At 46.1% G+C, this 24,903-nt stretch overlaps 1 protein-coding gene across 1 annotated transcript in view; it reads right to left on the bottom strand.

The window, feature by feature from the left end:
• Positions 1-8,826, bottom strand: part of EXOC3L2 (exocyst complex component 3 like 2) — a gene marked incomplete at its 3' end in the record, with an annotated part of 280,938 nt that extends 272,112 nt beyond the window's left edge. Inside the window, exon 1 of the mRNA XM_088463885.1 lies at positions 8,773-8,826. The remainder of the gene's footprint in view (positions 1-8,772) is intronic.
• Positions 8,827-24,903: the final 16,077 nt, after the last annotated feature.

Here is a 24,903-nt window from a genome sequence, read left to right as displayed (position 1 = left end):
AGGCCAGATATCTATAAGGGAGCAGATTAGGGAGCCGGCTTATTACTTCTGTATGTGTACTAGGCCATAGCACCGTACACCCAGCGTCACTGCCCGGCATTGGTAATAGTAGTGTTATCACTACCAGGCCAGATAGGTATCAGGGAGCAGATTAGGGAGCCGGCTTATTACTCCTGTATGTGTACTAGGCCATAGCACCATACACCCAGCGTCACTGCCCGGCAGTGGTAATAGTAGTGTTATCACTACCAGGCCAGATAGATATCAGGGAGCAGATTAGGGAGCCGGCTTATTACTCCTGTATGTGTACTAGGCCATAGCACCATACACCCAGCGTCACTGCCCGGCAGTGGTAATAGTAGTGTTATCACTACCAGGCCAGATAGGTATCAGGGAGCAGATTAGGGAGCCGGCTTATTACTCCTGTATGTGTACTAGGCCATAGCACCGTACACCAAGCGTCACTGCCCGGCAGTGGTAATAATTGTGTTATCACTACCAGGCCAGATAGCTATAAGGGAGCAGATTAGGGAGCCGGCTTATTACTTCTGTATGTGTACTAGGCCATAGCACCGTACACCCAGCGTCACTGCCCGGCATTGGTAATAGTAGTGTTATCACTACCAGGCCAGATAGGTATCAGGGAGCAGATTAGGGAGCCGGCTTATTACTCCTGTATGTGTACTAGGCCATAGCACCATACACCAAGCGTCACTGCCCGGCAGTGGTAATAGTAGTGTTATCACTACCTGGCCAGATAGATATCAGGGAGCAGATTAGGGAGCCGGCTTATTACTCCTGTATGTGTACTAGGCCATAGCACCGTACACCCAGCGTCACTGCCCGGCAGTGGTAATAGTAGTGTTATCACTACCAGGCCAGATATCTATAAGGGAGCAGATTAGGGAGCCGGCTTATTACTTCTGTATGTGTACTAGGCCATAGCACCGTACACCCAGCGTCACTGCCCGGCATTGGTAATAGTAGTGTTATCACTACCAGGCCAGATAGGTATCAGGGAGCAGATTAGGGAGCCGGCTTATTACTTCTGTATGTGTACTAGGCCATAGCACCGTACACCCAGCGTCACTGCCCGGCATTGGTAATAGTAGTGTTATCACTACCAGGCCAGATAGGTATCAGGGAGCAGATTAGGGAGCCGGCTTATTACTCCTGTATGTGTACTAGGCCATAGCACCATACACCCAGCGTCACTGCCCGGCAGTGGTAATAGTAGTGTTATCACTACCAGGCCAGATAGATATCAGGGAGCAGATTAGGGAGCCGGCTTATTACTCCTGTATGTGTACTAGGCCATAGCACCATACACCCAGCGTCACTGCCCGGCAGTGGTAATAGTAGTGTTATCACTACCAGGCCAGATAGGTATCAGGGAGCAGATTAGGGAGCCGGCTTATTACTCCTGTATGTGTACTAGGCCATAGCACCGTACACCAAGCGTCACTGCCCGGCAGTGGTAATAATTGTGTTATCACTACCAGGCCAGATAGCTATAAGGGAGCAGATTAGGGAGCCGGCTTATTACTCCTGTATGTGTACTAGGCCATAGCACCATACACCCAGCGTCACTGCCCGGCAGTGGTAATAGTAGTGTTATCACTACCAGGCCAGATAGATATCAGGGAGCAGAATAGGGAGCCGGTTTATTACTCCTGTATGTGTACTAGGCCATAGCACCATACACCCAGCGTCACTGCCCGGCAGTGGTAATAGTAGTGTTATCACTACCAGGCCAGATAGGTATCAGGGAGCAGATTAGGGAGCCGGCTTATTACTTCTGTATGTGTACTAGGCCATAGCACCGTACACCCAGCGTCACTGCCCGGCAGTGGTAATAGTAGTGTTATCACTACCAGGCCAGATAGGTATCAGGGAGCAGATTAGGGAGCCGGCTTATTACTCCTGTATGTGTACTAGGCCATAGCACCATACACCCAGCGTCACTGCCCGGCAGTGGTAATAGTAGTGTTATCACTACCTGGCCAGATAGATATCAGGGAGCAGATTAGGGAGCCGACTTATTACTCCTGTATGTGTACTAGGCCATAGCACCGTACACCCAGCGTCACTGCCCGGCAGTGGTAATAGTAGTGTTATCACTACCAGGCCAGATATCTATAAGGGAGCAGATTAGGGAGCCGGCTTATTACTTCTGTATGTGTACTAGGCCATAGCACCGTACACCCAGCGTCACTGCCCGGCATTGGTAATAGTAGTGTTATCACTACCAGGCCAGATAGGTATCAGGGAGCAGATTAGGGAGCCGGCTTATTACTCCTGTATGTGTATTAGGATTAGAAGCACGGATTCTGACTTCCAGTATATTGTTGGTTAAAAAGAAAAATAGCAATAATAATATTATTATTTTTTTAATTTGTAAAAATTAGAGAATAGCAGAAAATAATAGCAAAAATTAATACATAATTTTTTAAGTGTCACCCCCAGGTAATGCCATCCTGAGATAGCGTCAGCAATCGGTACAATATCACAACATGCCGCCATGTGTGACAGCATTCACCTGTAGACGGCTTTGATACAGTACATAGGCAAAAGCCCTAAATTATGTGGGAAGTTCCCAGACTTTAATAAGCAGACCCTATAATCTGTCTTGTATTGGGACTACAGCACCAAGAATACCTTGCAGATGATAGGATATCCGAGACTCACACACTATAAATCTTACACAGAGTCCCCTACACGGCAGCCATCTCCTCTACTGTTCTGCTGCTAGCACTCTATAGAGAGAGGCAGCCACTATAATGACCGAGCAGCCATCTGTGATAAAGCTTATAGACTAGTAACATATCAATGTGATTCCATCAGCGATCACACAGCAACATATCAATGTGATTCCATCAGCGAGCACACAGCGACATATCAATGTGATTCCATCAGCGATCACACAACAACATATCAATGTGATTCCATCAGCGAGCACACAGCGACATATCAATGTGATTCCATCAGCGAGCACACAGCGACATATCAATGTGATTCCATCAGCGATCACACAGCAACATATCAATGTGATTCCATCAGCGATCACACAGCGACATATCAATGTGATTCCATCAGCGAGCACACAGCGACATATCAATGTGATGCCATCAGCGAGCACACAACGACATATCAATGTGATTCCATCAGCGATCACACAGCGACATATCAATGTGATGCCATCAGCGAGCACACAGCAACATATCAATGTGATTCCATCAGCGAGAACACAGCAACATATCAATGTGATGCCATCAGCGATCACACAGCGACATATCAATGTGATTCCATCAGCGATCACACAGCGACATATCAATGTGATGCCATCAGCGAGCACACAGCAACATATCAATGTGATTCCATCAGCGTGCACACAGCGACATATCAATGTGATTCCATCAGCGAGCACACAACGACATATCAATGTGATTCCATCAGCGAGCACACAGCAACGTATCAATGTGAATCTATGGGTGAGCACACAGCAACATATCAATGTGATTCCATCAGCGAGCACACAGCAACATATCAATGTGATTCCATCAGCGAGCACACAGCAACATATCAATGTGATTCTATGGGTGAGCACACAGCAACATATCAATGTGATGCCATCAGCGAGCACACAGCAACATATCAATGTGATGCCATCAGCGAGCACACAGCGACATATCAATGTGATGCCATCAGCGAGCGCACAGCGACATATCAATGTGATGCCATCAGCGAGCACACAGCGACATATCAATGTGATGCCATCAGCGAGCCCACAGCGACATATCAATGTGATGCCATCAGCGAGCACACAGCGACATATCAATGTGATGCCATCAGCGAGCACACAGCGACATATCAATGTGATGCCATCAGCGAGCCCACAGCGACATATCAATGTGATGCCATCAGCGAGCACACAGCAACATATCAATGTGATTCTATGGGTGAGCACACAGCGATATATCAATGTGATGCCATCAGCGAGCACACAGCAACATATCAATGTGATGCCATCAGCGAGCACACAGCAACATATCAATGTGATGCCATCAGCGAGCACACAGCGACATATCAATGTGTTTCCATCAGCGAGCACACAGCAACACATCAATGTGATTCCATCAGCGAGCACACAGCAACACATCAATGTGATGCCATCAGCGAGCACACAGCAACACATCAATGTGATGCCATCAGCGAGCACACAACAACACATCAATGTGATTCCATGAGCGAGCACACAGCGACACATCAATGTGATGCCATCAGCGAGCACACAGCGACATATCAATGTGATGCCATCAGCGAGCACACAGCGACATATCAATGTGATGCCATCAGCGATCACACAGCGACATATCAATGTGATTCCATCAGCGAGCACACAGCGACATATCAATGTGATTCCATCAGCGATCACACAGCGACATATCAATGTGATTCCATCAGCGAGCACACAGCGACATATCAATGTGATGCCATCAGCGAGCACACAACGACATATCAATGTGATTCCATCAGCGATCACACAGCGACATATCAATGTGATTCCATCAGCGAGCACACAGCGACATATCAATGTGATTCCATCAGTGAGCACAAAGCGACATATCAATGTGATTCTATGGGTGAGCACACAGCGACATATCAATGTGATGCCATCGGTGAGCACACAGCGACATATCAATGTGATGCCATCAGCGAGCACACAGCAACATATCAATGTGATGCCATCAGCGAGCACACAGCGACATATCAATGTGTTTCCATCAGCGAGCACACAGCGACACATCAATGTGATTCCATCAGCGAGCACACAGCGACACATCAATGTGATGCCATCAGCGAGCACACAGCAACACATCAATGTGATGCCATCAGCGAGCACACAGCAACACATCAATGTGATTCCATCAGCGAGCACACAGCGACACATCAATGTGATGCCATCAGCGAGCACACAGCGACATATCAATGTGATGCCATCAGCGAGCACACAGCGACATATCAATGTGATGCCATCAGCGATCACACAGCGACATATCAATGTGATTCCATCAGCGAGCACACAGCGACATATCAATGTGATTCCATCAGCGAGCACACAGCGACATATCAATGTGATGCCATCAGCGAGCACACAGCGACATATCAATGTGATGCCATCAGCGAGCACACAGCGACATATCAATGTGATGCCATCAGCGAGCACACAGCGACATATCAATGTGATGCCATCAGCGAGCACACAGCGACATATCAATGTGATGCCATCAGCGAGCACACAGCGACAAATCAATGTGATGCCATCAGCGAGCACACAGCGACACATCAATGTGATGCCATCAGCGAGCACACAGCGACACATCAATGTGATTCCATCAGCGAGCACACAGCGACACATCAATGTGATGCCATCAGCGAGCACACAGCGACACATCAATGTGATGCCATCAGCGAGCCCACAGCGACACATCAATGTGATGCCATCAGCGAGCACACAGCGACACATCAATGTGATGCCATCAGCGAGCACACAGCGACACATCAATGTGATGCCATCAGCGAGCACACAGCGACACATCAATGTGATGCCATCAGCGAGCACACAGCCACACATCAATGTGATTCCATCAGCGAGCACACAGCGACACATCAATGTGATGCCATCAGCGTGCACACAGCGACATATCAATGTGATGCCATCAGTGAGCACACAGCGACATATCAATGTGATGCCATCAGCGAGCACACAGCGACATATCAATGTGATGCCATCAGCGAGCACACAGCGACATATCAATGTGATGCCATCAGCGAGCACACAGCGACATATCAATGTGATTCCATCAGCGAGCACACAGCGACTTATCAATGTGATTCCATCAGCGAGCACACAGCAACATATCAATGTGATTCCATCAACGAGCACACAGCGACATATCAATGTGATGCCATCAGCGAGCACACAGCGACATATCAATGTGATGCCATCAGCGAGCCCACAGCGACATATCAATGTGATTCCATCAGCGAGCACACAGCGACATATCAATGTGATTCTATGGGTGAGCACACAGCAACATATCAATGTGATTCCATCAGCGATCACACAGCGACATATCAATGTGATTCCATCAGCGATCACACAGCGACATATCAATGTGATTCTATGGGTGAGCACACAGCGACATATCAATGTGATTCCATCAGCGAGCACACAGCGACACATCAATGTGATGCCATCAGCGAGCACACAGCGACACATCAATGTGATGCCATCAGCGAGCCCACAGCGACACATCAATGTGATGCCATCAGCGAGCACACAGCGACACATCAATGTGATGCCATCAGCGAGCACACAGCGACACATCAATGTGATGCCATCAGCGAGCACACAGCGACACATCAATGTGATGCCATCAGCGAGCACACAGCCACACATCAATGTGATTCCATCAGCGAGCACACAGCGACACATCAATGTGATGCCATCAGCGTGCACACAGCGACATATCAATGTGATGCCATCAGTGAGCACACAGCGACATATCAATGTGATGCCATCAGCGAGCACACAGCGACATATCAATGTGATGCCATCAGCGAGCACACAGCGACATATCAATGTGATGCCATCAGCGAGCACACAGCGACATATCAATGTGATTCCATCAGCGAGCACACAGCGACATATCAATGTGATTCCATCAGCGAGCACACAGCGACATATCAATGTGATTCCATCAACGAGCACACAGCGACATATCAATGTGATGCCATCAGCGAGCACACAGCGACATATCAATGTGATGCCATCAGCGAGCCCACAGCGACATATCAATGTGATTCCATCAGCGAGCACACAGCGACATATCAATGTGATTCTATGGGTGAGCACACAGCAACATATCAATGTGATTCCATCAGCGATCACACAGCGACATATCAATGTGATTCCATCAGCGATCACACAGCGACATATCAATGTGATTCTATGGGTGAGCACACAGCGACATATCAATGTGATGCCATCAGCAAGCACACAACAACATATCAATGTGATTCCATCAGCGAGCACACAGCAACATATCAATGTGATGCCATCAGCGAGCACACAGCGACATATCAATGTGATTCCATCAGCGAGCACACAGCGACATATCAATGTGATTCCATCAGCGAGCACACAGCAACATATCAATGTGATTCCATCAGCGATCACACAGCGACATATTAATGTGATTCTATGGGTGAGCACACAGCGACATATCAATGTGATTCCATCAGCGAGCACACAGCAACATATCAATGTGATTCCATCAGTGATCACACAGCGACATATCAATGTGATTCAATGGGTGAGCACACAGCGACATATCAATGTGATTCCATCAGCGAGCACACAGCAACATATCAATGTGATTCCATCAGCGAGCACACAGCAACATATCAATGTGATGCCATCAGCGAGCACACAGCAACATATCAATGTGATTCTATGGGTGAGCACACATCAACATATCAATGTGATTCCATCAGCGAGCACACAGCAACATATCAATGTGATTCCATCAGCGATCACACAGCGACATATCAATGTGATTCTAAGGGTGAGCACACAGCGACATATCAATGTGATTCCATCAGCGAGCACACAGCAACATATCAATGTGATGCCTTCAGCGAGCACACAGCAACATATCAATGTGATTCTATGGGTGAGCACACAGCAACATATCAATGTGATGCCATCAGCGAGCACACAGCGACATATCAATGTGATTCTAAGGGTGAGCACACAGCGACATATCAATGTGATTCCATCAGCGAGCACACAGCAACATATCAATGTGATGCCATCAGCGAGCACACAGCGACATATCAATGTGATTCTAAGGGTGAGCACACAGCGACATATCAATGTGATTCCATCAGCGAGCACACAGCAACATATCAATGTGATGCCTTCAGCGAGCACACAGCAACATATCAATGTGATTCTATGGGTGAGCACACAACGACATATCAATGTGATTCCATCAGCGATCACACAGCAACTTATCAATGTGATTCTATGGGTGAGCACACAGCAACATATCAATGTGATTCAATCAGCGAGCACACAGCAACATATCAATGTGATTCTATGGGTGAGCACACAGCAACATATCAATGTGATTCCATCAGCGAGCACACAGCAACATATCAATGTGATTCTATGGGTGAGCACACAACATAAAATATATTCTTATATTTATATATATATATATATATATATATAGTAACATATCATTGCGATACAATGGGTGAGCAGACAACAAATACATATATAAAGTGTGTATATGTGTGTGTATATGTGTGTGTATGTATGTATGTATATGTATCTCCATCCTTTGTTTCCTTTTTTCCTGTTACATTTTAGCACCATTACTGGGCAGTATGTCCAAGGATTGTGCACACTCATTATAAAGGTGCCTGTAATATAAGACATCGGTCACAGTAATAGAGGCCATTTGTATAGACTGTCTCCCTCATATCAGATACAGGCTCCTATCAGCAGGCAGAGATATATGTACATAGAGACTCCATTACTTACACATGGGAGCACGCACGTAACACAATAATCCATAGAGACTCCATTACTTACACATGGGAGCACGCACATAACACAATAATCCATAGAGACTCCATTACTTACACATGGGAGCACGCACATAACACAATAGTACATAGAGACACAAAGGCTCTTACCCAGCTGACACTGCTCCACCCTCACCCAGGTCTTAGAGCATCTCTCTGCTATTCCTGCGCGTGTGTGTAAGTGTGCAGTATATAAATGGAGACAGGAAGCTTCCCTTTCCTTCCCATCCCATTCCTGTCACTTCTCTCCCCTCCCCATCTACAGGAAACCTTGGCCAGTCTTAAGGAAATGCCAGGGTCTCTTGACCTGGTGGCAGCCATCTTTAAATATACCACTGAGGAAATGAGAGCGATGTGAGGGCACGGAAAACACATTGGGAAATGAAAACACCAGTGTTCTGTTTTTTCCTTAAAAAGATAAGAAAAGAAAGTTCTAGTTCATGCCGAGGTTCATTTGCTTCCAAGTTGTCCCATTATTTGGGGCCAAGCTATACTGTTCTTTTATTTGTTACATGGATCTTTTTGAAAATAATTGTCAATGTCTACCTGCTGCCTACATGTAATATAATTATAATAAATGCCCTATAAATTACCTAAATCTGGTCGAGTGTTTGTGAATCACTGAATGTCATTTATGGTCCATCCCATGCTCTTCAAGATTCTGCCTCTCTGTGCTTCAGGAGATGCTTCGGAGAACCAGAATTGCATCTCAACTTGTAGATTGGTGGAAAAATCAAGAGGCGTCCTGGGCAAAGAGCTAACCACACACAAAGGTCCAACATCTCACCACGTTACAGCAACTACTTGCAGTGAATGAAAGTCCTTTTGTGTTTCCTGCCTATAGTAATCTTTGAGAGCTTGGGGTATCCTACCATTAACTGGTGGCTGCCCTATCTAGAACTCAATGCAAGCCGAGGGAGGAGGGGGGGGGCTAATTACCCAGGACCGGTCTTGTTAGATGGGCCCAGGCTGGGATGTAAGCAAAATTTAAACAGTGAAAACTTCAACACCAAAATGTCAACATTGAATAAGTAACTGTCACAAATCAACATGTTGACATGTTCAAAATATAGAAACAGAAAAATGTTGAGTCATAAGGTCGACAACCAAAATGTTGACATTCAAAATATTGATAATCAAAAATAACTCTGTACTAAAAGCCGGCCGCCATCTCAGACGCCTGTGAGAGCCACCAGTTTAGACGCTGCTATTGATAAAAGCTCCCCTACGCAGCCCTCACTCAGCCCACCCTCAAATTAATACTCCCCAAATCCTTGGATGACGTCCTCTAAGTTCCATGTAGGCATCCAGGGATCTTGGGAAAATAACAAACCGATGGATTTGCTCTGTGAAGGGCCTCGTCGCAGTGCGACTCTATAGAAATAAATATGTAAGCACTGATTGGCTGAGAGCGCTCTTAGCTAATTAGCACCTCCCCATTCATTTTTATGGAGTGTCCAGGACTGACCCTCATTTGCTATCGGTCTCTCCATGGAATCAACCTGATGTCTACACTGAAGGAAGAGGACCTGCTTCATGGGTTTTGTAGGTAATAAAGGGGTCTATTTACTAAGCCTTGGCTGGAGATAGCAAGGGGAGAAATGCGCTCAAACCCCAAAATTGCCGGTGTGACCGCATTTCTCATATGCATCAAACCCCGGCATGTGATGCACTCTGGGACTTTGTTGCAGTGGGTAATTCTTCCTGATGGTGTTACCCTATAAAAGCCTATGGGTTTCTATGGGGAGAGTGCTGTGAGAGGGAACAAATTGGATCTCTCCCAGCCGTCCCCGCGGTACGCACGGCCGCATGTGGAGAAGGACGCCAGAGGGGCTTCTGGGTCATAAACTTGGAAGTCACTCATTCGCAAAGGCTGTGCTTACTGAGAGATCGATCCTTTGCATATTCCTACATACATCCCGGCGTTACCAATGCGTCCTGAACGCGATGAGTCATATATTCTGACCGCGGTGTCAGCGCCTTGTCTTTATATTAATCATTTATTTACAGGCAAACTACAGGCACCAGCAGTCCCTTAATGTCCGGGCATGCTGGCACTTGTGCTGCCACAAGTGTCATCATGCCGGGGCAGGCTTGCTGGGACTTGTAATCCGCCTGTAAAGAAAAATATTATTAACTTTATGAATACTATTATCGTGAACCCACCATTCTGGAGTCCCAACTTCCCAAAGTATTCTAGTTTGGGGCTTGTTAATGTTATAGCTGGGGGTCTATGTGGCTGGAGGCCAAGCGCCCATTGTAAATGTGTACTCTGTGCTAGGCGCTGGGTGATAATAAGTGTGCTTTTAATGTTTTATATGCCGCGGCCTGGACCCGCTGCACTGGGGGAGTGCGGGGTAGAGTGTGGCTGCGCTGGGTGGAGTGCGGGGTAGAGTGTGGCTGCGCTGGGTGGAGTGCGGGGTAGAGTGTGGCTGTGCTGGGTGGAGTGCGGGGTAGAGTGTGGCTGTGCTGGGTGGAGTGCGGGGTAGAGTGTGGCTGTGCTGGGTGGAGTGCGGGGTAGAGTGTGGCTGCGCTGGGTGGAGTGCGGGGTAGAGTGTGGCTGGGCTGGGTGGAGTGCGGGGTAGAGTGTGGCTGGGCTGGGTGGAGTGCGGGGTAGAGTGTGGCTGGGCTGGGTGGAGTGTGGCTGCGCTAGGTGGAGTGCGGAGTAGAGTGTGGCTGGGCTGGGTGGAGTGCGGGGTAGGGTGTGGCTGGGCTTGGTGGAGTGCGGGGTAGGGTGTGGCTGGGCTGGGTGGAGTGCGGGGTAGGGTGTGGCTGGGCTGGGTGGAGTGCGGGGTAGGGTGTGGCTGCGCTGGGTGGAGTGTGGGGTAGATTGTGGCTGCGCTGGGTGGAGTGCGGGGTAGAGTGTGGCTGGGCTGGGTGGAGTGGGGGGTAGGGTGTGGCTGGGCTGGGTGGAGTGCGGGGTAGAGTGTGGCTGGGCTTGGTGGAGTGCGGGGTAGGGTGTGGCTGGGCTGGGTGGAGTGCGAGGTAGGGTGTGGCTGGGCTGGGTGGAGTGCGGGGTAGAGTGTGGCCGGGCTGGGTGGAGTGCGGGGTAGGGTGTGGCCGGGCTGGGTGAAGTGCGGGGTAGAGTGTGGCTGGGCTGGGTGGAGTGCGGGGTAGGGTGTGGCTGCGCTGGGTGGAGTGCGGGGTAGGGTGTGGCTGGGCTGTGTGGAGTGCGGGGTAGAGTGTGGCCGGGCTGGGTGGAGTGCGGGGTAGGGTGTGGCTGGGCTGGGTGAAGTGCGGGGTAGAGTGTGGCTGGGCTGAGTGGAGTGCGGGGTACAGTGTGGCTGCGCTGGGTGGAGTGCGGGGTAGGGTGTGGCTGGGCTGGGTGGAGTGCGGGGTAGGGTGTGGCTGGGCTGGGTGGAGTGCGGGGTAGGGTGTGGCTGGGTGGAGTGCGGGGTAGGCTGTGGCTGCGCTGGGTGGAGTGCGGGGTAGGCTGTGGCTGCGCTGGGTGGAGTGCGGGGTAGGGTGTGGCTGCGCTGGGTGGAGTGCGGGGTAGGGTGTGGCTGCGCTGGGTGGAGTGCGTGGTAGGGTGTGGCTGGGCTGGGTGGAGTGCGGGGTAGAGTGTGGCTGGGCTGGGTGGAGTGTGGCTGGGCTGGGTGGAGTGCGGGGTAGAGTGTGGCTGGGCTGGGTGAAGTGTGGTTGGGCTGGGTGGAGTGCGGGGTACGGTGTGGCTGCGCTGGGTGGAGTGCGGGGTAGGGTGTGGCTGGGCTGGGTGGAGTGCGGGGTAGGGTGTGGCTGCGCTGGGTGGAGTGCGGGGTAGGGTGTGGCTGCGCTGGGTGGAGTGTGGGGTAGGCTGTGGCTGCACTGGGTGGAGTGCGGGGTAGGCTGTGGCTGCGCTGGGTGGAGTGCGGGGTAGGGTGTGGCTGCGCTGGGTGGAGTGCAGGGTAGGGTGTGGCTGCGCTGGGTGGAGTGCATGGTAGGGTGTGGCTGGGCTGGGTGGAGTGCGGGGTAGAGTGTGGCTGGGCTGGGTGGAGTGTGGCTGGGCTGGGTGGAGTGCGGGGTAGAGTGTGGCTGGGCTGGGTGAAGTGTGGTTGGGCTGGGTGGAGTGTGGGGTAGAGTGTGGCTGGGCTGGGTGGAGTGCAGGGTAGGGTGTGGCTGGGCTGGGTGGAGTGCGGGGTAGGGTGTGGCTGGGCTGGGTGGAGTGTGGGGTAGGGTGTGGCTGGGCTGGGTGGAGTGCGGGGTAGAGTGTGGTTGGGCTGGGTGGAGTGCGGGGTAGGGTCTGGCTGGGCTGGGTGGAGTGCGGGGTAGAGTGTGGCTGGGCTGGGTGGAGTGAGGAGTAGGGTGTGGCTGGGCTGGGTGCATCTACTCCATTTCTCATACACACATTAATACACACAATTGCGCTGGTAACTAGTCGCATATTAGCGAATGCATAAGATCCTGTATGAAAACGCTGATTATTAGCTTCATGCACATGCATTTGCCCCAAGTTAACTAGCGTCTTTACATCAAACCCCACATAATCACACATTACATATTCACATAAAAGGTTCCATAAGCTTTAAAGTATAAGATTCAAGTATGCACAGTTACTATAATTGCTAGGAAATAAAGATTATTTTGTAACTAAGGTTTTATACGTGATAAGTAAGTCATGTTTGGTATTGTACTGATGCGTATTCTCTCAACAGTATTCCGGTACCATAGATGTGGAGATCGCATCATGCATTCTCAACTTATGGACCGCAGAGACTTCAAGCAACAAAATGTACATTATATGACCAACTGTTAGGATGTTGCATGAGGCAGGAAACCAGAGACCCTCAGTTGTTAAAGGCTGGGTTGTGTCTATTTGAATCAACCTGTTAAATGCCTTGTAACATATGCCCTCTCCGTTGAGACCAATGGTATTAGCAACAAACTTCTCTATTGTGTTGTTTATTCCTGGGGGGGTATAAATATGCTCTGACCCTGGGTTTCTAATCTTTGTGCTGAATGCTGATTGACGAGGGGTTTCTTGCTGATGCCTAACATCTGGACCAGAGAGCGCTGTGTATGTATAATTGTACTTGGGTCTGTATAATCTCTTTGCGCTAAGATTATATGAGGATCATAGCGGGTAACTGCTTTTACTTGCAGTTTACTTGAATAATACTTTGTGCTTTGGAACCACATGTTCTAGGTCTGGAGTCTTTATTTACTGTATGACTGCGTACGCAAAATAGCGTCATCCTTAGAGGTCTATAGACAGGGGTATATAGAGGTTCAATGCAATATCCTTAGTATGTAATATGGGTGTAAATGCACTTTCGTATATAACATAACCAGCCTCTGTGACTGCAGGAAACTAGATGCTAATTGTCATTTCCTAGCAGAAGGTCTGATGAATAGAAAGTTCTGGCTGGAAGGTGTGAATAGTGTTATATGGCCAAACCCTTCATATACAGCACTTTCCTATGAAATGCTGGCCAGGGAGGCTCCTGTGTCTCTGGCTACAATACTAAGCATGTGTGGGAAAGACAATTTGTTTGTGAGTAAGAAGTGATTGGATGGAGCTTCCTAAGAACTGAAGGTGATAAAACCGGGAAAACCAAACTGGTTCCATGCATTGTTCCTGGTATGTGATAGGATGAATACAATGTATCAGTTCCTGTGATATGTTATATTACCATGTGAGACACAGTCTATGCTAAGTTCCTGTGATATGTTATATTACCATGTGAGAGACAGTCTATGCTAAGTTCCTGTGATATATTATATTACCATGTGAGAGACAGTCTATGCTAAGTTCCTGTGATATGTTATATTACCATGTCAGAGGCAGTCTATGCTAAGTTCCTGTGATATGTTATATTACCATGTGAGAGACAGTCTATGCTAAGTTCCTGTGATATGATATATTACCATGTGAGAAACAGTCTATGCTAAGTTCCTGTGATATGTTATATTACCATGTGAGAGACAGTCTATGCTAAGTTCCTGTGATATGTTATATTACCATGTGAGAGACAGTCTATGCTGAGTTCCTGTGATATGTTATATTACCATGTCAGAGACAGTCTATGCTAAGTTCCTGTGATATGTTATATTACCATGTGAGAAACAGTCTTTGCTAAGTTCCTGTGATATGTTATATTACCATGTGAGAGACAGTCTATGCTAAGTTCCTGTGATATTTAATATTACCATGTGACAGACAGTCTATGCTAAGTTCCTGTGATATGTTATATTACCATGTCAGAGACAGTCTATGCTAAGTTCCTGTGATATGTTATATTACCATGTCAGAGACAGTCTATGCTAAGTTCCAGTGATATGTTATATTACCATGTCAGAGACAGTCTATGCTAAGTTCCTGTGATATGTTATATTACCATGTGAGAGACAGTCTATGCTAAGTTCCTGTGATATGTTATATTACCATGTCAGAGACAGTCTATGCTAAGTTCCTGTGTAATGTTATATTACCATGTGAGAGACAGTCTATGCTAAGTTCCTGTGATATGTTATATTACCATGTCAGAGACAGTCTATGCTAAGTTCCTGTGATATGTTATATTACCATGTGAGAGACAGTCTATGCTAAGTTCCTGTGATATGTTATATTACCATGTCAGAGACAGTCTATGCTAAGTTCCTGTGTAATGTTATATTACATGTGAGAGACAGTCTATGCTAAGTTCCTGTGATATGTTATATTACCATGTCAGAGACAGTCTATGCTAAGTTCCTGTGATATGTTATATTACCATGTGAGAGACAGTCTATGCTAAGTTCCTGTGATATGTTATATTACCATGTGAGAGACAGTCTATGCTAAGTTCCTGTGTAATGTTATATTACATGTGAGAGACAGTCTATGCTAAGTTCCTGTGATATGTTATATTACCATGTCAGAGACAGTCTATGCTAAGTTCCTGTGATATGTTATATTACCATGTGAGAGACAGACTATGCTAAGTTCCTATGTAATGTTATATTACCATGTGAGAGACAGTCTATGCTAATTTCCTGTGATATGTTATATTACCATGTTAGAGACAGTCTATGCAAAGTTCCTGTGATATGTTATATTACCATGTGAGAGACAGTCTATGCTAAGTTCCTGTGATATGTTATATTACCATGTGAGAGAGAGTCTATGCTAAGTTCCTGTGTAATGTTATATTACCATGTGAGAGACAGTCTATGCTAAGTTCCTGTGATATGTTATATTACCATGTGAGAGACAGTCTATGCTGAGTTCCTGTGATATGTTATATTACCTTGTCAGAGACAGTCTATGCTAAGTTCCTGTGATATGTTATATTACCATGTGAGAGACAGTCTATGCTAAGTTCCTGTGATATGTTATATTACCATGTCAGAGACAGTCTATGCTAAGTTCCTGTGTAATGTTATATTACCATGTCAGAGACAGTCTATGCTAAGTTCCTGTGATATGTTATATTACCATGTCAGAGACAGTCTATGCTAAGTTCCTGTGATATGTTATATTACCATGTGAGAGACAGTCTATGCTAAGTTCCTGTGTAATGTTATATTACCATGTGAGAGACAGTCTATGCTAAGTTCCTGTGATATGTTATATTACCATGTGAGAGACAGTCTATGCTAAGTTCCTGTGTAATGTTATATTACATGTGAGAGACAGTCTATGCTAAGTTCCTGTGTAATGTTATATTACCATGTCAGAGACAGTCTATGCTAAGTTCCTGTGATATGTTATATTACCATGTGAGAGACAGTCTATGCTAGGTTCCTGTGATATGTTATATTACCATGTGAGAGACAGTCTATGCTAAGATCCTGTGTAATGTTATATTACCATGTGAGAGACAGTCTATGCTAAGTTCCTGTGATATGTTATATTACCATGTGAGAGACAGTCTATGCTAAGTTCCAGTGTAATGTTATATTACATGTGAGAGACAGTCTATGCTAAGTTCCTGTGTAATGTTATATTACCATGTCAGAGACAGTCTATGCTAAGTTCCTGTGATATGTTATATTACCATGTGAGAGACAGTCTATGCTAAATTCCTGTGTAATGTTATATTACCATGTGAGAGACAGTCTATGCTAATTTCCTGTGTAATGTTATATTACCATGTGAGAGACAGTCTATGCAAAGTTCCTGTGATATGTTATATTACCATGTCAGAGACAGTCTATGCTGAGTTCCTGTGATATGTTATATTACCATGTGAGAGACAGTCTATGCTAAGTTCCTGTGATATGTTATATTACCATGTGAGAGACAGTCTATGCTGAGTTCCTGTGATATGTTATATTACCATGTCAGAGACAGTCTATGCTAAGTTCCTGTGATATGTTATTTTACCATGTTAGAGACAGTCTATGCAAAGTTCCTGTGATATGTTATATTACAATGTCAGAGACAGTCTATGCTAAGTTTGTGTGTGTTAGGAAAGCCAAATGTGTTTGGGTGGTAATGAGGAAATGTAGTTAATTTCTGTGAAATGTAAGATGTGTTTCTCTATGTTTTGTGAGATAGCCTGATTGGCTAAGAGGTACCCAGGGCGGACTTACCCCCTGTGGTAATGTGTATTAGAGTGGCATAAAAGGAGGCTTCGTGTCTGGTAAAAATTGTACAACCCTGTAAATTCTTTGAGGAGAAGAACTGGGGATTGATAAGATTTTGTATGCTGATGTACCCTTCCATCTGGAATGAGGGGTCTTTTTGAAGACCATTGAGCAATAAACATCTTGTCTTTACTACAATTGTATCTCAATCCTGCAACCAAAATACTTGCGCCAAAGACTATTCCGTTCTCCGGCTGTTCTGCTTAAGAGCTCAGCGTCTCCAAGTTCAATCCCTCTGCCAGCTACCGTGCAGACCTGGTCCATTGCGAGGGATCAGGAGGAATCAGCAAACACAAAGCGGTTCCAAACGTCGATGGCAGTTTGGTGGTGGCAGCATCGTTACGGCCAAGGCGCAGTGGGTGGAGACAGTGACAGGCGGTCACTGACGGTAAGCAGGAACCCCTGATATGCCAAGTTCCAATGGAGATCAAAACCCCAACCTGTGATGGGGAGTCTGACAAGAGACCATTAGGTCACAGTCTCCATACTCTTTGTCTCCCTTCTATAGTGTTACTCCTCCCCCCCTCCCTGGCGGGCTCAGCCCAGTACTGATTATTGAAAATAGGAGGAACCCCGTGCCAATTTCCCCTGGTTATCCAATGCCAGCCCAGACTCAGAAGTTTGGGGCTGTTAATGGATTTGGGGGGGGGCACACAATATTTTTTTTTAAGTTAACTATTTTGCTGCTTTTAGCAGACTCTAAACTGATTTACAGACATCTGAGCCATCAGCCGGCTTTTAGCAGCAGATTTACCATTTTATTATGACTAGAAAAAAAAGAAAAACGACAAAAAAATTCCCTCCAGCACACTGCAAAAAAAACAGCAAAAAGACTTGAACGCTACATGATAATGGAAATCCAGAGATCTTTGGGCCTGATTCAGAGCCACTTGTAAGCGGCAGCTTGTTCGCTCCGAGCGATGTTTGCCCAACTGCGCATGCGTACGGATCGTTATACGCATGCGCGAACCAGTCAGTGCGGCCGAAATTCATGTGCTCGCAAAATAGCGAATGCCTGATAATTTGAGTGACAGTAGGAGGCGTATGTGGGTGGTAACAGGGGGAAGGTGCTTGAAAACGGGGAGTGGAGATCCGATCGCAGGCGTGCTTAAAGGTCAAAACGGGCATTTTATGGGTGTGCATAATTAATACAGCAGCGTCATTGACCACGTCACTGGGTTATTTTATAGCCAGAACTGCTCGCAAAATTGTGGTAGCAAAAACCAACCACGAGAATAGCGAGCAGCTCATACCCTGTTCGATGTACTCGATTAATCTAATAAATTACGGACATGACGTAGGATGCGAGTGGCCAGGGGGCGTAGTTTCCCAAAAAACGACCGCAAGTTTTGTTCGCTCGTTCAGTCCTAGAGGCGTGAACAGACCGCAAACAGCGAAAGGTTGATTTGAATAGCCACCCCTATTTTCTGGACGAGCGAGCGCTAATTGCGTCCGGCTCTGAATCAGGCCCTTTGTTGCATATATTTGCAAATACATGGTTAAGCGCAGGGACCATTTCTTTTTTCTAGCTTAGAGTAAACCCCTCTCTTCCAAGCACCTGTGAAAAACTATAAAATGTGATCATGAGCAACCACTATTTTGTATGTTCTAAGAGCCATGGATGAGATCAGCAGTAGGAGGATGTGCTGGTTCCTGTAGTGCTATTTGGAGGTCTCTGGAGTACCTACAGGTGAGTTAGCTCTCAACTTAAATATATCTATGTATGTGCTGTTATCATGTGGCGTTAGGGACGCCAGTACAGAGAAGCCTTGACGTGGCGCGGTGCATAACCATGTAATTACAAATACTGTATATGCAGCAAAGATCTCTGAATTTCTATTATCATGTAACAATCAAGTCTTTTTGCTGTTTTTTTTGCAGTATGCTGGAGGGAATTTTTTTTCTAGCTTAGAGTAAACCCCTCTCTTCCAAGCACATGTGAAAAACTATTAAAGGTGATCATGAGCAACCACTATTTTCTGTATGTATATATATATATAATATATATGTATATGTGTGTGTGTATATGTGTGTATATATATTATGAGTGCCGTCTTGTTTTTGCTGGACATATATATATATATTATAGTTCGACTAACTGGTCTGCGGATTTATGGTCTGCATGGTTCACCCACTTGCTTAGATATGCAGGTAGCGATCGTAGATACTGGTCCATCACAACTCTTTCCACAATCTGTGGTCCTGTTAGCGTCTTGGGCTGCAGCCATTTTGTGGTAAGATGGACGTGGTCATGCATCTGTGAGCGTGGAGGCTTTTCCATTTGGAACTCCCAGCGGTGTACTCATTGGGCGTGAATGAACAGGGTGACTCCTAAACGAGTTAGGATCTCTCATTTCAATTTCTCATAGTCTTTGGCATCAGGTAGGCATAAGTCATAGTAGGCCTTTTGTGGCTCTCCAGATAGGAAAGGTACCACCAGATTTGCCCATTGTTCCTTGGGCCAACTCTCCCTCTCTGCTGTTCTTTCAAATGCGGCGAGATACGCTTCCACATCATCACCCAAAGTCATCTTCTGTAGGAAGTGACTGGCGCGTATGGAACGAGCATCGGTGGGAGGACCAGTGGTAGCATCACCAGACCGGGCTACTAGGTGTTGTACCACCTCCTTTAAGGCCTGGCTGTTTTCCGCTAAGGCCTGGTGGGTTTCCTCAATGGTAACCTGTTGCTGCCTCTGGGCCACCTCCAAGGCCAACAATTGCACCTGGGTGGACTCCTGTTGCACTCTGGTAGCTTCTTGCTGAGTCGCCATAGCCTGGAGCAAGACTTTTACAATATCCTCCATGCTGCTTTTAGGTGTGGGCTGTAAGCAGAATCTGGCTTCTCTAAGCAACTGCGGATGCCACCTCCATGGACTTCAACGTTATATCCACCATAAAAAATGGGTGTCTGTCGCTTTAAATTTTAAACGTAGAAATTTTTTCCTGGCTGCAACTTCAGTGTGTATGCCCGCATTCTCCACCAAATGTGACACAGTTGGGATAGGGGTCCCTCTCCGGAGGTAGATGGACTCCCTCTTTACACACAGCAGCCGTAGAAACAGGAGACAAGTCTGGCAATCTCGTACAAACTGGTCGGCACCAGTCTTTATTGTGACACACACAAAAATATAAACATAAGTCCTAGCCCGGCTGGGCACTAACTACACAGCAGATTCCCTTGCTATAACAATGGTAGGGCCTATTGCCCTCACCATCAACAAAACACGTGCACAGTACTTACAGGGTTCTAACCAAGTGTCTCTGAACAGGCTAGACTGCCAGCTCCCCCCAGGTGTGAGACACTGCACCAAGAGATTACACAGCTCTTATGAGCCACTTCCAGGTGAAACCACTAATTTTTCCTACTCCAGGGCTAAAAGGACCAAAACTTGGAGTGGCCTGTGGATGGAGCCCTCCCTCTCCTCACATCCACACCCCCAGATCCCATTATGGCTATTCACAGAAGCCGACATTACTAGTCTGCTTTTCTAACAGACTTCTCCTGGTTTTTTTTTAAAAGACATAAAACAGGAATCTGGGACAAATATAGAAGCCATTCCACACTTCTCCAGTGCTTCTATCACTATATATAGATAGAGATAGAGCGCTAAATAAATAGAGTACCACTACTTCCAGTGGCTTTTTCTTGACAAAGGTCCCAAGGAGGAAATGTCGATCTGATATGATGTGAAATGGAGCTTTGTAACCTGATTTTTTTGGAGAAAAAGCCCTGGTGAGTGCACTCTTTATATTGCTCCATCTATGTACCCTCATAGTTTCAGTGGGATTACACTGAAGATTCAGCACCCCAGCAGTTGATATTTTTGATGTGTGAGTGCTGCTACATGGGGTTATATATATATATAAGTCTTGTAAGCCTCCAGCCACGGCAAGGCATCTCCGCTCTGGTGGTCCCTACACTACATGATAACAGCACCATTATTGGAACGGACATTTATGTATTTCAAAATTAAAACCTACCGGTAATTTACCTGGCAGCAACCCAGGATCCCCAAAATGGCACTACAAGTATCAGCATGCTCTCCCATACATGTCTCATAGAGCAGTGATACACAGAATGGAAATGTATCAAATCAATGAATGAGCCCACCATAGGCGCATGTGTGATACCCCCAAAGCAGGGTATCACTGAACAGAGCTGGCACAAGGGGAGAGCTGGGGCTCTGTAAGGGGCATGTGTCTCTATATAACAGCTGTGAGAAATATATTGTGAAACTATATTGGATGACTCCTGAGCTTTGTTCTGTCAGAGAAAGAGGGGCGAAATGATACAGCTGGGGGTGATTTATCCTGAGAGTGTGACCGTGCACGTCCCACCGTCTAATCCTCCCCCTTCCGCCCCCATGTCCCGCAGCTAATCCTCCCCCTTCCGTCCCCATGTCCCACCGTCTAATCCTCCCCCTTCTGCCCCATGTCCCACCGTCTAATCCTCCCCCTTCTGCCCCATGTCCCAACGTCTAATCCTACCCCCTTCTGCCCCCATGTCCCGCCAGCTAATCCTCCCCCTTCTGTCCCCATGTCCCACCGTCTAATCCTCCCCCCTTCTGCCCCCATGTCCCGCCAGCTAATCCTCCCCCTTCCGCCCCCATGTCCCGCTGGCTAATCCCCCCCCTTTGCAACACAAAGTAGATTAAAACTTTTATGGCCATTCAAAATGTGAAGAACAATTGGAAGAACAGAAATGATTCATCTAATTTAGTTAAAGCAGAAATTAAATGGATTCATGGTCGGAAAGTTTTATATACTAGTGGATTAAACCAGGATTTTTAACTAAAATGTTTTTTTTTATAAATTTTAAAGCATACACAAAGTGATTGCTCGCCAAAACAAAGTGAGCGTGCTTATGACTTGCCCTGCGAGCGGATGCCTTGAGGTCACTTAGCTGAATTTCCATATGCTGGGAGCGAGCGGCCGCATCTAGCGAACGGGTATGGATCAGGCCCATTGTCTCCTTACATATACATACACACTGGATACCTTCCATCCTGAGGGTCGTGTGAAAAAGGACAACCATTTATAATCACGAAAGGAAAGTATTATTCCAATATTTTTTATCTTATATTTTTTTCTTCTTTTCATTATGTAGTGAATATTATCATTTTTTTTCCTTTTTTATCTCTATTCGAACATCTTAGTTTATGCGTAAGGGACCTATTACATTTTTATTTAGAATTGTAGTCAATTGTTTTTGGGGGCAAAAACCGAAGGTGTAAGACTAGGCTGCTGATCCCGTGAGCGCCTATCAGTATTTCCATGAGCGCCTATCAGTATTTCCAAAGTATATCTTTCATCTATGGTATAAAACAGATGGGTGGGAATTAGTTACAACAATATGTACCAAATCTGCAAATCCAAAAGGTACAAATAAATACAGCTAAATACTGGTTCATCTTTGGTCTCAATCGGAATATATTTGTCACTGTAACTAAATTGACCTCATTAATTAAATAATCTCCACCTTCTCTAAATTCGTTATTCCCCCACTGGTTATTCAGCTTTAGTATATTATGTTGACAGTGACCATGTTGCTGTTCATAATGTCGGCAATAGAGTCTGTTCAGCAGCTGGCACAGAGGATGCTGGAATGGCAGAGAATTCAGGAACCCTTGGATGTAAGCCATAGACAGTGAAGAATGGAGTAGAGCTGGAGGATTTGTGGTACAATGTAATGTGCAAATTCAGCCCAAGGCAAGAGATTTGCCCAGTTGTCTTGAGACGATGACACAGAGATGGAGAAATGTTTCTAAGTCTTGGTTGACCGGCTCTGTTTGACCATTGGACTGAAGGTGATAGGCAGACGAGAAGTTCAATTTCACCCGCAGCCCAGAAAACAGGGCTCGCCAGAACTTGGCGACAAATTGCACTACCCTGTCAGAAACAACCTCTTTTGGAAGCCCATGAACCATAAAGATGTCACGGCTGAAAAGTTGTGCCAGAATGGGTGCAGATGGTAATCTTCTCAAAGAAATAAAATGTGCCATCTTGGAAAAGTGGTCCACAACCACCCAGATAGTGTTGAACTTGTTGGACACAGGAAGATCAGTAATAAAGTCCATAGACAAGTGGGTCCAGGGCACATGAGGAATGGCTAAAGTACTCAATTGTCCTGCAGGAGGCTGTCAAGGAATTTTATGCTGGGCACATTCATGACAGGAAGCAATGAAGTCTTTAACATCACGGGAGAGTGAGGGCCACCAGTATCTCCGCTGGATAAACTCTACCGTCTTCGGCACTCCGGCATGACCAGCAAACTGAGACTTGTGGGCCCACTGGATCAATCTTTTATGAAGAGTTTCAGCCACAAAGGACTTGCCAGTAGGTGGAATTGGTTGTACAGAGGTAAAGGCAAAAGATAATGGGTTGATGACAGGACTCTTCTTAGTCTCTGAACTATCTCCTTCGGATGCTAAGGAGCGGGATAAGGCATCAGCTTTACGATTGCGAATACCTTTACGGAATGTTAAAATGAAGTTGAACCTGGAGAGGAACAATGCCTAGAGGGCTTGTCTGGGGTTCAGACATTGAGCAGTGCGAAGGTATAATAAATTCTTGTGGTCTGTGAAAATAGTAATAGGAAATTGTGCCCCATCAAGATGATGTCGCCACTCTTCCAAGGCCAATTTCATGGCTAGCAGTTCTTTTTCTCTGATGGTATAATTAATCTCTGATGGTAGGAATTTATGGGAAAAATACCCACATGGATGGAGCTGCCCATCATCAGATCTATGAGACAGAATTGCAGTGTTTGAGGAGGAGAAATGCAGACTTAGGTTCTTCAGACCACTTGGATGGATTTTTCCCTTTCTTTGTGAGGGCAGTGACAGGTGCAGCAACGGTGGAAAAGCCCTGGATAAAACATCTGTAATAGTTGTCAAATCCAAGGAATCTTTGAATGGCATGCAGAGTATTAGGTTAAGGCCAATTTAGAATGGCTTGTACTTTCTCTGGGTCCATCTGAAGACCGGTACTGGTAATGATGTGTCCCAGAAACTGAACGGAGGTCACCTCAAAGACTCACTTCTCTAGTTTACAATATATAACCGGTGGGCTCTTAATCGATGAAGAACTTATAACATGAAATCTGTGGGATCATAAACTTGGCAAAAATATGAGGATGTCGTCAAGATAAACGACTACGTAAACGTACAGAATTTCTCTGAAAATTTTGTTGACATAATTCTGAAATACCACTGGGGCATTACATAGACCAAAGGGCATGACAAGATACTCATAATGGCCATCACAGGTATTGAATGCTGTCTTCCACTCGTCCCCAGCACGAATACGAATGAAGTTATAAGCCCCACGTAAATCTAGTTTGGAAAACACAACTGCCCTTTTTACTCTGTCAAACAGTTCTGTAATGAGAGACAGTGGGTACCGTTTTTTTTATTGTAATATTATTAAGACCTCTATAATCAATACAGGGTCTGAGACCTCCATCTTTCTTTTTTACAAAGAAAAACCCTGCTCCAGCAGGGGATGCAGAAGGGCATATGAATCCTCTTTACAAGTTTTCTTTCACATATTTGGACATAGCAGTAGTCTCAGGGAGAGATAATGGATAAATTTGGCCCCTAGGAGGTGTCTTACCAGGAATGAGGTCTATGGGGCAATCCCACTCATTGTGGGGAGAAAGTGCCTTAGCCACTTGTTTGCTAAAAACGTCAATAAA

This window comes from Taudactylus pleione, unplaced genomic scaffold (genome assembly GCF_031769625.1).
Source record: "Taudactylus pleione unplaced genomic scaffold, aTauple2 ptg001492l, whole genome shotgun sequence".
Lineage (NCBI taxonomy): Eukaryota > Metazoa > Chordata > Amphibia > Anura > Myobatrachidae > Taudactylus > Taudactylus pleione.
The sequence above is the reverse complement of the archived record's forward strand: the minus strand, read 5'-3'. Positions and strand labels throughout refer to the sequence as shown.